Source organism: Acomys russatus, chromosome 28 (genome assembly GCF_903995435.1).
Source record: "Acomys russatus chromosome 28, mAcoRus1.1, whole genome shotgun sequence".
NCBI classification, from domain to species: Eukaryota; Metazoa; Chordata; class Mammalia; order Rodentia; family Muridae; genus Acomys; species Acomys russatus.
Window position 1 is genome coordinate 21430018 of NC_067164.1, and position 14659 is coordinate 21444676.

Here is a 14659-nt window from a genome sequence, read left to right on the forward strand (position 1 = left end):
TAGATATTAGAATGGTTACCCCAGCTTGTTTCTTGTGACTATTTGCTTGGAATATTTTACCCCAGCCTTTTATTCTGAGGCAATGTCTGTCCTTGTGGTTGAGATGTGTTTCTTGAAGGCAGAAGAATGTTGGTCATGTTTATGCATCCACTCAGTTACTCTATGCCTTTTTATTGGAGAATTGAGACCATTGATGTTGAGAGATATTAATGACCAGTGATTGCTAAGTCCCTTCATTTTTGGTATTTGTAATAGTCGAAATTTTTTGAGGTTGTGACTTTTGCGATGGTATAGTTACCTATTTCCTATGTAGTTTTGGTTGTAGTTGGACCCATTGGGGTGGAGTTTTCCTTCTAGTAACTACTGTAAAGCCCAATTTGTGGCTAAGTACTGTTTGAATTTGTTTTTGTCATGGAATATCTTGTTTTCTCCATCAATGTTTATTGATAATTTTACTGGGTATAGTAATCTTGCCTGGTATCTCTGTTCTCTTAGGGTTTGCATAACCTCTGTCCAGGCCCTTCTGGCTTTCATGGTCTCTGCTGAGAAGTCTGGAGTAATTCTGGTAGGTTTGCCTTCATATGTTACTCGGCCTTTTTCTCTTGCCGCTTTTAATATTTTTTTCTTTCTTCTGTGTATTTTGTGTTATTATTATGTGGTGGGAAGATTTTCTTTTCAGGTCTACTCTATTTGGTGTTCTGTATGCCTCTTGTATGCTCATATGCATCTCCTTCTTCAAATTGGGGAAATTTTCTTCTATGATTCTATTAAAGATATTTTCTGGGCTGTGGAGTCAATTTCCTTCTCTTTCCTCTATCCCTATTACTCTTAAGTTTTGCCTTTCATTGTGTCTTTGATTTCTTGAATGCTCTATGTCAGGCACTTTTCAGATTTAGAATTTCCCTTAATGGATGTTTCCAGTTCTGCGGCTGTATCTTCAAATCCCAATATGCGTTCTTCCATTTCTTGCAATCTGTTAGTTAAGGCGACCTTTGAGATGCTTGCTTTCTTTTCTGATGCTTCTCAATCACGTTTTTCTTCCGTGTGTTCCTTTATGATAGTTTCCATTTTGATCTTCAGGTCTTGAACTGTTTTAATAATTTCCTTCATCTGGTTATTTGTATTTTTCTGAAATTCTTCAAATGCCTCTTTATATGACTCTTTTAAATCCTCAGTCCTCTTGTTTGCCTCCTTCTGCATTTGTTTATAGATTATATTTGTTTCTTCCCTTATCATCTTACTTACTAAGGACTTGAGTTCATTTTCTTGTATATCAATTGCCGTTGGGTTCTCCAGCTTGTTTTCATTGGGATTGCTGGGATCTGGAGATGCCAACCTGTTTTGGTTTTTGTTAGCATTTTTTCGCTGTCCTCTTGTCATTTTGATGACTCTGGTGCTGGGAAGTGGTTTGTAGTGACCTTCCCTGTTTGAGAGTGGATAGTTGATGCCTGATTATAGGTAGGGTGCCCTTGCCTGAGGGGATCAGGGAGTATTTCCCTGGACCAGGCAGGTGATTCAGATTCTACTCCTGGAGATTTTTCTCAATACCTTAGGCTCCAGGCTGAGTCATGCAAAGTAGGTTTCTGTTTGGGCCTTTTCACCGTACTACTATAATTCAGAACAGCAGTTTTGAGATCTAGATAAAGTCAGCACACAAGCCCTCTGGTTGTGTAGGTTGATCCCAGCTGCCTGTCCTTCCTGTTGCTTTGTAGCCAAGACCCCAGGTCGATCAGATCTTCTGGGCTGCACCTGTCTTTTAGCTCTGCCTCTATACTCTGTAGGAGCGTCCAGCCTCTCCCATGAATTTGGGAGTTCTTCCTGGGTCTGCAGGAGCTGACCCAGGGAGGATCTGCCTGTTGCAGATTACAGGATCAGTGCCTAGTGGGCCTGAGATATTATGGTTTCAGGCCACTGGCAGTATCCATGGAGGCAGCAATTTCCATGCCCCTTTAAGCCAGGACACTCCCAGATTGCTTTAGATCAGCAGTTAGACCCTGCAAGCATGACCGACAGCTCCCTGTATCATGGGAGGCCCTGTTGCTCCCACAAAAATGGACCCACCTACGTTCTGTTGTTTGAGGAGTGCCAGGTCAGTGCCAGCATCCCGGGCAGATGGCTGGCGACAATGGCAATTCAGACCACTGGCAGGAATCCCCTGTATCTTTTCTTTCTGTTAGTGAAAGCCAGGATTCTCCCAGATCACTTTAGGTCAGCAGTTAGACCCTGCAAGCATGACCCATGGCTCCCTATATCGTGAGAGGTCCTGTCGCACCTGCAAGAATGGACCCAGCTAGGTTCTATTGTTTAGGGAGTGCCGGGTCAGTTCTAGCTGCCCGGGAGGGTGGCTGGGGACAATGGAAATTCAGACCACTGGCAGGAATCCCCTGTATCTACTCTTTCCACCAGTGAAAGCCAGGATGCTCCCAGATCGCTTTAGATCAGCAGTTAGACACCACAAGCAAGACCCATGTCTCCCGATAATGTGGGTGGTCCCAATTGGCTGTGGGAGCAGTCCATGCTGGTTTCTAACTGCCCCTGTTTGCATGGTCAATCCTTTGTGTCTGGCTTCAGATTGGGCCGAGGATGCAGTCCGCAAGCTACACGCCAGTTCTAGCTGGTCTTGGTGAGTCCCGCCACCTGTATTTCCACTCGGGCTAGGCAGGTGACCGCCGCAGTTTGGCGTGGTGTGAATGGAGAGGTTCAATCGTAGTTTTACACTATTCACTGGGGAAAATCCCTTCCCCAAATGGCGAGTTTGTGTTTTATGTGCCCGCTGCAGCTCAGTTTTGGATTCCATTTCAGAGTTTGGGGAGTGCATTTAGCACCTCCGTGCTGTTGCTTGTCCCGGGGTTAGACCCACTGGTGGTCTGTTGAGTTTGGGGCCCTACTCACCTACAGTTCTCAATATCCAGCAGTCTGTGGCTCCATTCATGTCCCTGGTCTCCTTGGAGTAGATCAGCTATGGTGCATACTGGTCGACACCATCTTGGAATACGATCGGTATTTTTATTTTTATTTTTATTCCAGAGAGAGGGTTTCTCTGTGTAGCCCTGGCTGTCGTGGACTCAAGTTGTACATCAGGCTGGCCTCAAACTCACATTAGATCTGCCTGTCTCTGCCTCCTGGGTGCTGGGATTACAGGTGTGTGCCACTGCACCTTTTAAGCAATTATATAGAAGCTTAATTCTAACATTACAAAGAACTCTGTCACCTTAGTATAATAAATATTATTAGCTCAAGGAAATTGGCCTAAATATTTAAATGTTAGATAGAAAAGAGTCTTGTATTGATAATAAGTACATTTCATAGACATATGGAATGTTTACACATTGTGGCAAGCCTTGAGAGACCAGAAAATCTCACAGGCTTTTGCCATAAGATTAAAACACATGTTCTGATTCAAACATCCAAGTATTTGCTAATGGTTTTATCCCAGTTTTAAACAGTTATACCCAGCTGTAGCATTTTAATGTGTGCAGAGAAAGACCTAGGAAAGACCTAGCTAATGCATGGTTTTCCTGAAGTGTGTTGTGTTCTTTCTTCCATTGACCTCGGGTTCCCTCGTGGTACTGCATTAAGAAGTTTCAACTAAATCACCTAGGCGGTAACTGTGACGATGCTGCCAACCATTGCATATCATTGTAAAAGGGGAATTGAAGGATAATAAATTTTATTGGTTTCTTAGAGCAAATGTCAATTTATAATCTGGGCAGTTCCAGATCAGAAGTGACTTGGGATGTGCAAAGGGAGGTTCTCAACCGGATGGTCACAGAGCTAAAGCACAGTGGTAACTGGTGGCTGCAGTTATGTAAGTTCCCTTCCGTGGTTCTTTGCTATGGGAAAAGCACTCGTTATATAAATAGGTGTCTGATAGGTGTCTGCTGCAGTGTGGTTGGACACAAGATTCATCTTCCTCTAATATGCACATTTACAAGAAATAGCCCAAGTTCAGTTTCTCTTACTTTTATGCTTTAAGCAAAATTTAAGATTATTTTCTAGCTTTAGCTAGCTGTATCTGCTTGAAGCTTTCTTGGAACTGGTTGCCACTGTTATTTACTTTAAAAGTTTGATAAATTATTTCAAAAATTACATTTTAGGATATTTCATGGTTTTCAGAATGCTTTTCTAGTTACATGTATGAATTAAATTCTAAAATTCTAGTGCTGTTTTATTCTGATCATTTATTTTTCAACTTAGTCTACAAAGAATTCTCAGCAGAAAATGTACTTGATCATGAAGTACTTTAAAAATCATCATCTATCTATAGGCTGGGCATGGCAGTGCACACCTTTAGTCTCCATTCTTGGGAGGCAGAGGCAGGGAGATGGATGTGCTTTTGGTGCCAACTTGGTCTTCATAGTGAGTTCCCAGCTCCACAGGGAGACCTTGTCTCAAAAAATAAAACCATTCTACATTAATTTAAGTCATACATCATTTAAACAAGTAGTTGCTATTGTTAAAGACTAGGAGGTGTCCAAAGACTGTGTTTATCATGTTTTCCCAGAAAAACATTAGAAAGCCAGGCAGACATTTTCAAACTGTCTGTAAGCCATGTGAGCACAGATATTTTTTCTTCATGATAAAGCATCATGTTTGACAGCTGGGAAGGCCCAGTCATAAGCCTGCTTGTAGGGGCCAGCATTGTGGAACAAGATTGCTATCTGTAGAGGCAGCCAGTGTGTGAATTTCCGGTTTCACCTGTAAATACAAAGTTCAGGCAGAGTGCTTTATCAAAAATGAGGATGGAGTTGTGAAATTCACAACAGGTTCATTTGGGAATATTTTCCTATGCAGCAAAGCCAAAATACTGTGATAAAATGATGAACCATCATCAGAAAATCCCCTGAAATGCATAGAAAACAATTGAATATTTCTGAGATCTGTGCATTTTAGTGAAATATTGATTTTTTCAACTTAACAGACTTGAAAATGGTTGCAGTTTTGTATGTAAATTAGCTAAGTGCATGCTTTAAAACTTGATTGGCTGAGTAAACTCTTCCTTGGTTTTCCAAGGCATATATGATTTTATTAATGTAATTTTTTTTCTTGAAAGAATTTACATGAATTACCACAGTCACTAAATGCTGGTAACATGTTTTAGAAATGGAAAGAAGCAATGAGAATGATCAGTTTAACTTATTTTATAGGTTAAACATTGACTTTTTAAAAAAATCACACACTGATTAGTGACAGGGCTGAGACTAAAGATTTGATGTTCCTATGTCTAAACTTGAAAATAGAGAGCTGAAGAAAGAGAGGAAGAGAGCAAATGAGACAACTAAGGGAGGTGCCTCAAGCTCCTGAGGATGTTTTCTTAGCCTCGGAGGAGAGAAACCCCACTCCCAAAGAGTTGAACAGTAGCCAAGATATGGCCCCATGCCCCCAAGAGAGTGCCTTGTGTGGGCTTGCTGTGCCCGAAGGTGAGTCTGCCACTCTTGGTGGCCATGGCCTCAGACAGGAACCACTGTGCCAGGGGGAAACTCCAGAAGCCATGGAGAATGAAAGGAGTAAGGAAAGGGGGAGGGATGGAGGTCATGGTAAGCTGTGAAGGCGCCAACAATGGAGCATGGAGAGGCTTCCGAGAAGGGGGGTCACCTGGATACAGCAGCTGGACGTTACCTGTCTAAGTGTTTAATCAACATTAAGAAGGAAGTAGATGATGCCTTAGGTGAAATGCATTGGGCTGAGGGCCAGAACAGGGATTTGATGAACCAGCTCTACACTTACATATGTAATCAAATATTGAGGCTTGTTGCTAGTTAATTCTCAATTTCTTCTATAGTTAGAAAAGTGTCTGTATGGGGCTAGGGTTGTGGTGCAATGGCCATATTGCTTAGTATGCAGAAGGCACCCTGGGTGAGTCTCTTACATCTAACATCAATAAAAAAAATCTATAAAATAGCTTGCTTTGGAGGTGGAGCCTATTGGGAGGCCAGAGGAATCTCTTCACTGGTCCATTAGCGACACCACGTGGAGTCATCTTTTCTTACAAAGCAGACATTTAGTTGAATGAGATCTCTAACACTTGCAATCCCAGTACTTAGAGGCTGAAGCAGGAAAATTGCTATGAATTTAAGGTCAGCCTCTGCTACAGAGAAAGACACTTGTCTATATAAAAAGAATTAAAAAGGAAAGCAGAAACGAATCCATTTTTAACCCTTTCCCTCCTAAAGTTATGTGGAGTTGTATGCACAGAACAGGGGGTGAGGAGGGATGACTGCTGCAGCTGCAGATAAACTCAGGAGGTGCTTTGGTCCTACTCCAGCAGTTCATCTTAGCCTGAGCAGGGGGAGGGGGCTGTTTGGCATGGGGTGGGTCAGTGCTGCCTAGAGCATGTCTGTCATTAAGGGTTGCGCGGTGAAGAGGGTAGTGGTGCTCTTCAGTGGAGGCAATACAGCAGAGCAGAGACCTGAGCATGCTCATAGTTGCCTTCAAGACACCTGCTTTCTCAGGGATGTAGGGTTGATAGAACCAGTCTGCAGAAAGGAAGTAGCCTGGTGATAGGTGGTCAGAGTGTCAGGGAGAGATATCTTAGGCCTCGGAGAGGGGCTGTCTGGGGACACATGGGAAACTGTACATACAGCTCGCTGCTGTTCTGATGCTGTCCCCGTCACCCCTCACGCAGCCCATTGACAGTGTTGTTCTGTAGCAGTTGTACTGCTTAAAAAAAAAAAGACAGTGAAATGGAATATGTTTTGATTTTTAATATAAAACTTCAGAATTGAAAAAAAAATCACACACTGATTAGTGACAGGGCTGAGGCTAAAGATTTGATGTCCCTATGTCTAAATTGGAAATAGAAAGTATGTGTGAATTATTACAGGTTTATATATTCTTTTTTTCTTTTTTTTTATTAATTTATTCTTGTTACATCTCAATGTTTATCCCATCCCTTGTATCCTCCCATTCTTCCCTCCCTCCCATTTTCCCATTATTCCCCTCCCCTATGACTGTTCCTGAGGGGGATTACCTCCCCCTGTATATTCTCATAGGGTATCAAGTCTCTTCTTGGCTACCTGCTGTCCTTCCTCTGAGTGCTACCAGGTCTCCCCCTCCAGGGGACATGGTCAAATGTGAGGCACCAGGGGTCCCGCTCAAACTAAGCCACCAGCCAAGGACAATAATACAGGAGGTAAACTTTAAACCCCTTCCCAGATCTAGCCAATGGTCAGAACATTCTCCACAGTTGAGTGGAGAGTGGGGTATGACTTTCTCACGTAATATGTTTATATATTCTTAAGAGTGACTCTGCAGTTTCCCTTTGTTTATCCTGTGCAAGAGAGGTGTTTGGTAAGTGCCTAGTTTTATATTTCAGACCCAGCTTACAGCTAATACTAAATCTCTGAGAAGAGCCATCCTGGGAAATGAAGAGACCATTTTTCCTTGTTTATTGTAATTTCAAAACATGGTGAGACATGTTCTGGTTGATTATATGAGCAAAAGTCACTGAAACTGGATAGCTAGGAAGCAAGCTGAGGAGTCAGAGGTCCTGTACCACGGCTCTGGAGCTCCACAAATGGCAGCTCTGTCTGGGATGAAATATTTAAGGGACGACTTTATGGCACTTAAAATCTTTTTTCCTTATCCATTCTTCAACTGAGGGACATCTAGGTTGTTTCCAGATTCTTGATATTACAAATAAGGCTGCTATGAACATAGTTGATCGTATGTCCTTATTGTGTGGTGGAGCATCTCTCAGATATATTGGTAGATCTTGAGGTAGCCCTATTCCCAATTTTCTGAGAAAGCACCAGGTTAATTTCCAAAAAGGGAGTACAAGTTTGTACTTCCTACTAGCAATGAAGGAGTGTTCCCTTTACTCCACAACCTTTGTAGCATGTGCTGTCATTTGAGTTTTTGATCTTAGCCATTCTGATAGGTGTAAGATGGAATCTCAACGTTGGTTTGATTTGAATTTCTCTGATGACTAAATGAGGGGGGAAATGGTAAGATACAAATGAGAGGATGACAATTGAGATGTAATATGAATAAATTATTTAAAAATTAAAATTTAAAAATAAATAAAAACGTTTTCCCCAGAGGTATGCACAAGTCCAATAATAATGTGCTCACTGTCTTCATTGGGGTAACATTGTAACAGACTCTATCTGACTTCCTCCCGTTTCTGACCTTGATCAGAGGTTGAGAGAAAATCCAGAGTGATATTCCTGTTGATTCTCCGATAAAGTAAGCCCCAAAATGTTCTTGGAGTGTTTAAAAAATCATCAAAAGTGCTGATTCTCTAAAGAAATCTCTTACATCATTCAAGAAGTGTAAGTTTTAGAAAGTTCACTTAATAAAATGTATTGGCATTTACGCTAGAGTGATATATGCATTTTACCAGGAGCTCAGTGTGTAGTCATAAAGAACAATGTGGTGTAACATACTTGAAATTCCCTAGGCTACAATTAGAAGGAGCTCCCAATAGTGTGGTAGTGGACAGTGTCTCAGTGTTTGCTCATCTACCTAGTGGATCCTCACAAGTCTCTAAGGTGTCATTGTCCTCACACATCTGTGTGGTGACATGGACCCTCATGTGTTTGTCCAGTGTCTTTATCCTCAGATGTGTGTAAGTGTCATTGTCTTCACATGTCTCTAAGGTGTCATTGTTCTTACCCATCTGTATTGGTGGTCTTCACACATCTGTACAGTGTCATGGGTCCTCACATGTCTGCATGGTGTCATTGTCCTCCTTTTCACTGAGAAAAGCCAGTGGCTTCCACACCTATCCATAGGTGTGACTGGCTGTGACCCAGATTCTCCCTGCACTGTTTGACAGTGCTTTTGAGATATGGAGGCTGAGAAGCAGGTTCTTCTTCAGCCCTTGTTTCCATATTAAGTTGGGAAGTGCTTCGTTACCGACTGTTCAGAGAACACATCAGCTGTGGTGATATTTATGTGCTTTAAGGCCTTCAGAACAACTTGTCTTTGAATATATATATATATATATATATATATATATATATATATATGTATATGTATATGTTGTAGCCCTTACATTCTTCTCTTAGAGAAAAGGCACTGATTGGGTTGATCTGCACAAACACAGTTTAATGGAACAAGATATGTCTTCTTTTACTTGGTTAGGGTTCTGATGCATCTCTGCATTTAAGTGATGGAAACCTTCATCCCCGTGTCTCTTGTTAACCACAGGCCACCTGAACTTTGGAGAGATCTTGGCTGCCAAGAGATATGTACCTAGACCAATATACAGTCTGGCCAGCTCTAATTGTTTTTTCTATTTGGGTTCTATAGCCTTTCATGAGGTAAAATTGATCCATCACCATCAGCTCACTTAAGAAAACATGGTATTCAATCCATTGTACTGCAGTGGCTGAGGCCTTCATTAATTGAGTTTGAGTTTTGAACTAAGCCCAGGAGGTGTGATGTAAGATATCACGTATGTACAGAGGTAAGGCCCAAAGTGGGAGGAGGCCTTGTGTGGGTCCTAGACAGTTCCTTTGGGTAGTATACCTGGGTTCACAACCTTCCCTACTAGAAACAAAGTTAGTTGAGTTGGGTACCAACACTGGCATATTAAGTCCTCTCCCTTTGAGGTTAGACAAGGCATCCCAATAGGGGAACAGGATCCAAGGAAACATCAAAGTCAGAGGGGGCCCCGTTCCAGTTGTTGAGGGATCCACATAAAGACCAGGCTGTGCATCAGCTACGTATTTGCAGGGAGCCTAGGACCAGTCCATGAATGCTGTTTGGTTGGTGGTTCAGTCTCTGTGAGCCCCCATGTAGGTCTTCCTTTGGAGTCCTTGACCCTTACGGCTCCTTCAATCATTCCCCCAACTCTTCCATAGGATTCCCTGAGCTCTGTTCAATGTCTGGCTGTGGGTCCCTCCATCTGTTTCCATAAGATCCTGGGTAAGGCCTCTCAGAGGAGTTAATGTCAGGTTCATGTCTATACACAAAGCAGAGTAACATTAATAGTGTCAGGGACTGGTCCTCTCCCATGGGATGGGTATCAAGTAGGGCCATCTTTGGTTGGTCATTCCCTCAATCTTTGTTCCGTCTTTGTCCCTGTACATCTTATAGGCAGGACAAATTTTGGGTCAAAGGTTTTGTGGGTGGACTGGTGTTCTTATCCCTCCACTGGAAGACTTGCCTGGCTACAGGACATGGTTACTTCAGCTTCCATATCCCCTGCTGGTAGGATTTCCCCCTAGGATTATCTCCATAGATTTCCCTGGGCCTTCTCTATCTCAGGTCCCTAGCAATTCCCAGAGGTGCCCCCCTCTCTTCCTATGTCTCACTCCTAATCCCTACCATTGCTCCCCTCTACATCCCATTTTCTACAGAGTTCATTCCGTCCATCCACTTCTAATGTCTCTTCTATTTCCCCTTCTGAGGGAAATTCAAGCATCTGCCCTTGAGCCCTTCTTGTAACTTAGTTTCTTTGGGTCTGTGCATTGTAGCATGGTTATCTACTTTATGACTAATATCCAATTATAAGTGAGTACATATGCTGTCACTTGAGTTTTTTATCTTAGCCATTCTGGGTATAAGGTAGAATCTCTGAGTTGTTTTGATGTGTGTTTCCCTGATGACTAGCGACATTGAGAATTTCTTTAAATGTTTCTTAGGCATTCGATATTCCTTTGTTGAGAATCCTCTGTTTAGCTCCGTACCCCATTTTAAAATTGGATCATTTGGTTTGTTGGTGTTTAGTTTCTTGAGTTCTTTACATATTTTGGATATTAGCCCTCTATCATATGAAGGGTTGATGAAGATAATTCTCCATTCTGTTGGCTGCCATTTTGTTCTGTTGACAGTGTCCTTTGCCTTACAGAATCCTTTTGGTTTAATTAGGTTCCATTTATTAATTGTCTATCTTAGAGCCTGAGCTGTTGGTGTTCTATTCAGGAAGTTGTCTCCTGTGCCAGTGAGTTCAAGGCTCTTCTATACTTTTTCTTCTAAGAGATTTAGTGTGTATGGTTTTATGTTGACATTTTTAATCCACTTAAAGACACACATGGTATATACTCACTTATAAGTGGATACTAGCTACATAATACAGGATATCCACAATGCAATACAGAAACCTAAAGAAGATAAATAACAAGGAAGACCCTAGGTAGAATGATTAATTCTCATTCAGAAGTGCAAATAGAATAGACACTGGAAGCAGGTGAAAAGAAGGAACAGGAGAGGAGCCTACCGTCCAGCAGGGGATCAAAGCAGATGCTGAGACTCACAGCCAAACTTTGGGGTGGAGTGCAGGGAGTCTTATGGAAGAGTTGGGGCATAGAAGGACCTAGAGAGAACCGGAGCTCCACAAGGAGACCAATGGAGCCAACAAATCTGGGCTTGGGGTGTGGTGGGTGCTGCAGAGACTGATATACCAACCAAGGACGCTGCATGGTGAGGATCTAGACACCCTGCTCATATGTAGTCGATTGGCAGAACAGTCTCTTTATGGGTTGTATAATATGGAGGTAGGGGCTACTTCTGACATGGACTCTGGTGCCACTCCTTGACTTGGTGGGGTGGCCTTGTGAAGCCACAGAGGAAAAGGATGAAGACAGTCCAGAAAATACTTGATAGGCTGAGGTCAGATGATAAGGGAGAATGGCTCCCCCTTTATGAGGTCTAGAAGAGGAGGAAGTGGGGACCAGAAGGGGATAAGTGAGGGCTACAAGTTGGATATGAAGAGAACAAATTTTTTTTAAAAAAATAAATTAAAGATTTGAAACAAACAAACAAACAAGTGAGTACATACCAAACATGTCTTTTTGAGTTTGGATTACCTTGCTCAGAATTTTTTTCTATTTCTTTCCATTTTCCTGCAAATTTCAAGATGTCTTTGTTTTGAATAGCTGACTAATATTCCATTGTGTAAATGTACAACAGTTTCTTTATCCATTCTTTTGCTGAGGGACATGTAGGTTGTTTTCAGATTCTGACTACTACAGATAAAGCTGGTGAACGTAGTTAAGCAAGTGTCATTCTGGTATGGTGGAACATCTTTTGGGTATATGCCCAGGAGTGCTATAGCTGTGTCTTGAGGTAGAATTATCCACAGTATTCTGAAACCACCAGATTGATTTCTAAAATGGTTGTACAAATTTACACTCCCATGAGCAATGGAGGAGTGTTCCCCTTTCTCTACAACCTCACCAGCATGAGCTGTCTCTTGAGTTTTTGATCATAGCCATTTTGATGGGTATAAGATGGAATCTCAGGGTCATTTTGATTTGTATTTCCTTGATGAATAAGGACATTGAAAGTTTTTTAAGTGCTTCTAAGCCATTCCAGATTCCTCTGTTGAGAATTCTCTATTTAGCGCTGTACTCCATTTTATAGCTTTTTTGGTTTGTTGGTGTCTGATTTCTTGATATCTTTCTATATATTGTATATATAAACGCTCTGTCAGATGTAGGGTTAGTGAAGATCTTTCCCCATTCTGTTGGCTGCCATTTTGTTCTACTGATAGAGTCCTTTGCCTTACAGAGCTTTTCTGTTTTATGAGGTCCCATTTATTAATTGTTGATCTTAGTGCCTGATTTGTTAGTGTTCTGTTCAGGAAATTGTCTACTGTGCCAATGAGCTCAAGGCTCTTCCCCAATTTTTCTTCCATTAAATTTAGTATAACTGCTCTTATGTTTAGTTCTCTGATCCACTTGGACTTGAGTTTTGTGCAAGATGATAAATATGTATCCATTTGTATTCTTTTACATGTAGACACCCAGTTAGACCAACACCATTTGTTGAAGATGCTTCCTTTTTGTCCATTTCATAGTTTTGGATTCTTTGTCAAAAATCAAAAGTCTGTAGGTATGTGGGTTTACTTCTCAGTCTTTGATGCAATTCCATTGATCAACCTGTCTTTTTCTATGCCAATAACATGTAATTTTATTACTATTGCTCTGTAATACAGCTTGAAATCAGGGATGGTGATATCTGTAGAAAATTTTTTATTATATAGGATTGTTTTTTTAGCTATCCTGGTCTTTTGTTTTTCCATAGAAAGTTGAGAATTGTTCTTTCAAGGTATGTAAAGAATTGTGTTGATATTTTAATGGGCATTGAATTCAATCTATAGATTGCTTTCGGTAAGATAGCCATTTTTACTATGTTAATCCAACAAACCATTAGCATGGGAGATCTTTCCATCTTCTGATATCTTCGTAAATTTATTTTTTCAGAGACTTGAAGTTCTTGTCATACAGGTCTTTCACTTCCTTGGTTAGAGTTACACTAAGATATTTGATATTATTTGTGGCTATTGTCAAGGCTGTTGTTTCCTTAATTTCTTTCTCAGCCCCTTTGTCATTTGTATACAGGAGGGCTACTCTCTTCCTTCCTTCCTTCCTTCCTTCCTTCCTTCCTTTCTTTCTTTCTTTCAGTTAAATTTTTATCCAGCCACTTTGATGGAGGTGTTTATTAGCCGTAGGAATTCCCGGGTAGAATTTTAAGGAGTTATTTATATATAGTATCATATAATCTGCAAATAGTGGTACTTTGACTTCTTCCTTTCCAAGTTGTATCCTCTTGGTTTTCTTCAGCTGTCTCGTTGCTCTAGTTAGAACTTCAAGTTCTGTGTTGAATAGATATGGAGAGAGTAGGAAGCCTTGTCTTGACCCTGATTTTAGTGGACATGATTTAAATTTATTTCCATTTAATTTGCTGTTGGCTATTGGCTTACTGTATATTTCCCTTATTGTTTTTGGGTATGTGCCTTGTATCTTTGAGCTCTTTAATATGAAGACTTTAATTATGAGTATTGAATATTTTTGCACAGATGTTAATAAGGGAGATTGGTGTAAATTTTTCTTTCCCTCTGGTAGAATTCTGCACTAAAACCATTGGGCCCTGAACTTTTTTTGGCTAAGAGACTTTTAATGCCTTCTATTTTCTTAGGGGTTATAGGAATATTTAAATAGTTTGTCTGATCTTGATTTAGCTTTGATAAGTGGTATCTATCTAGGACTTTGTCTATTTTGTTTAGGCTCTCCAATTTTGTGGAGTTCAGGTTTCTGTAATACAATCTAATGATTCTTTGGATTTCCTCAGTGTCTGTTGTAATGTTCCTCTTTTCATTTCTGATTTTGTTAATTTGGATACAGTCTCTTTACCTTTTAGTTAGGTTGGCTAAGGGTCTGTGTATCTTGATGATTTTCTCAAAGAACCAGTTCTTCATTTTGTTAATTGTTGACTTAGAGAATATGAACCAGAGAAGTAAGCATCACCAAAAGAATACAAGAGATGGAAGAGAGAATCTCAGCAGTAGAAGGTAGGATAGAAGAAGTCAATACAGCAGTCAAAGAAAAAAACTAAAACCATAAAATTACTGATACAAAACATCCAGGAAATCCGGGATGCTATCAAAGACCTAACTTAAGAAAAATAGGAATCAAATAAAGCAAGAACCTAGCTCCAAGGACCTGGAAATATTTTCAACAACATCATAGAAGAAAATTTCTCTAACCTGAGGAAAAATGCCTATTAATATACAAGAAGTTGTGCTCGTTTTGGCAGCACATATACTAAAATTGGAACAAAAAAGAGAAGATTTCCATGTCCCTGGGCAAGGAGAACACATAAATTCATGAAGCGTTTATATATATATATATATATATATATATATATATATATATATATATATATATATACACACACAAACAAACAAACAAACAAACAAAAACAGAAA

The 14659-nt window shown here is 40.6% G+C and overlaps 1 protein-coding gene and 1 non-coding gene across 2 annotated transcripts in view; both read left to right on the forward strand.

The window, feature by feature from the left end:
* Positions 1-14659, forward strand: part of Cfap299 (cilia and flagella associated protein 299) — a 465505-nt gene that overhangs the window by 109535 nt on the left and 341311 nt on the right. The gene's annotated exons all lie outside the window — the stretch shown is intronic.
* LOC127211105 (U6 spliceosomal RNA) lies at positions 14472-14578 on the forward strand. Its single transcript, XR_007833384.1, has one exon. It is a non-coding gene; the product is annotated as a U6 spliceosomal RNA (small nuclear RNA).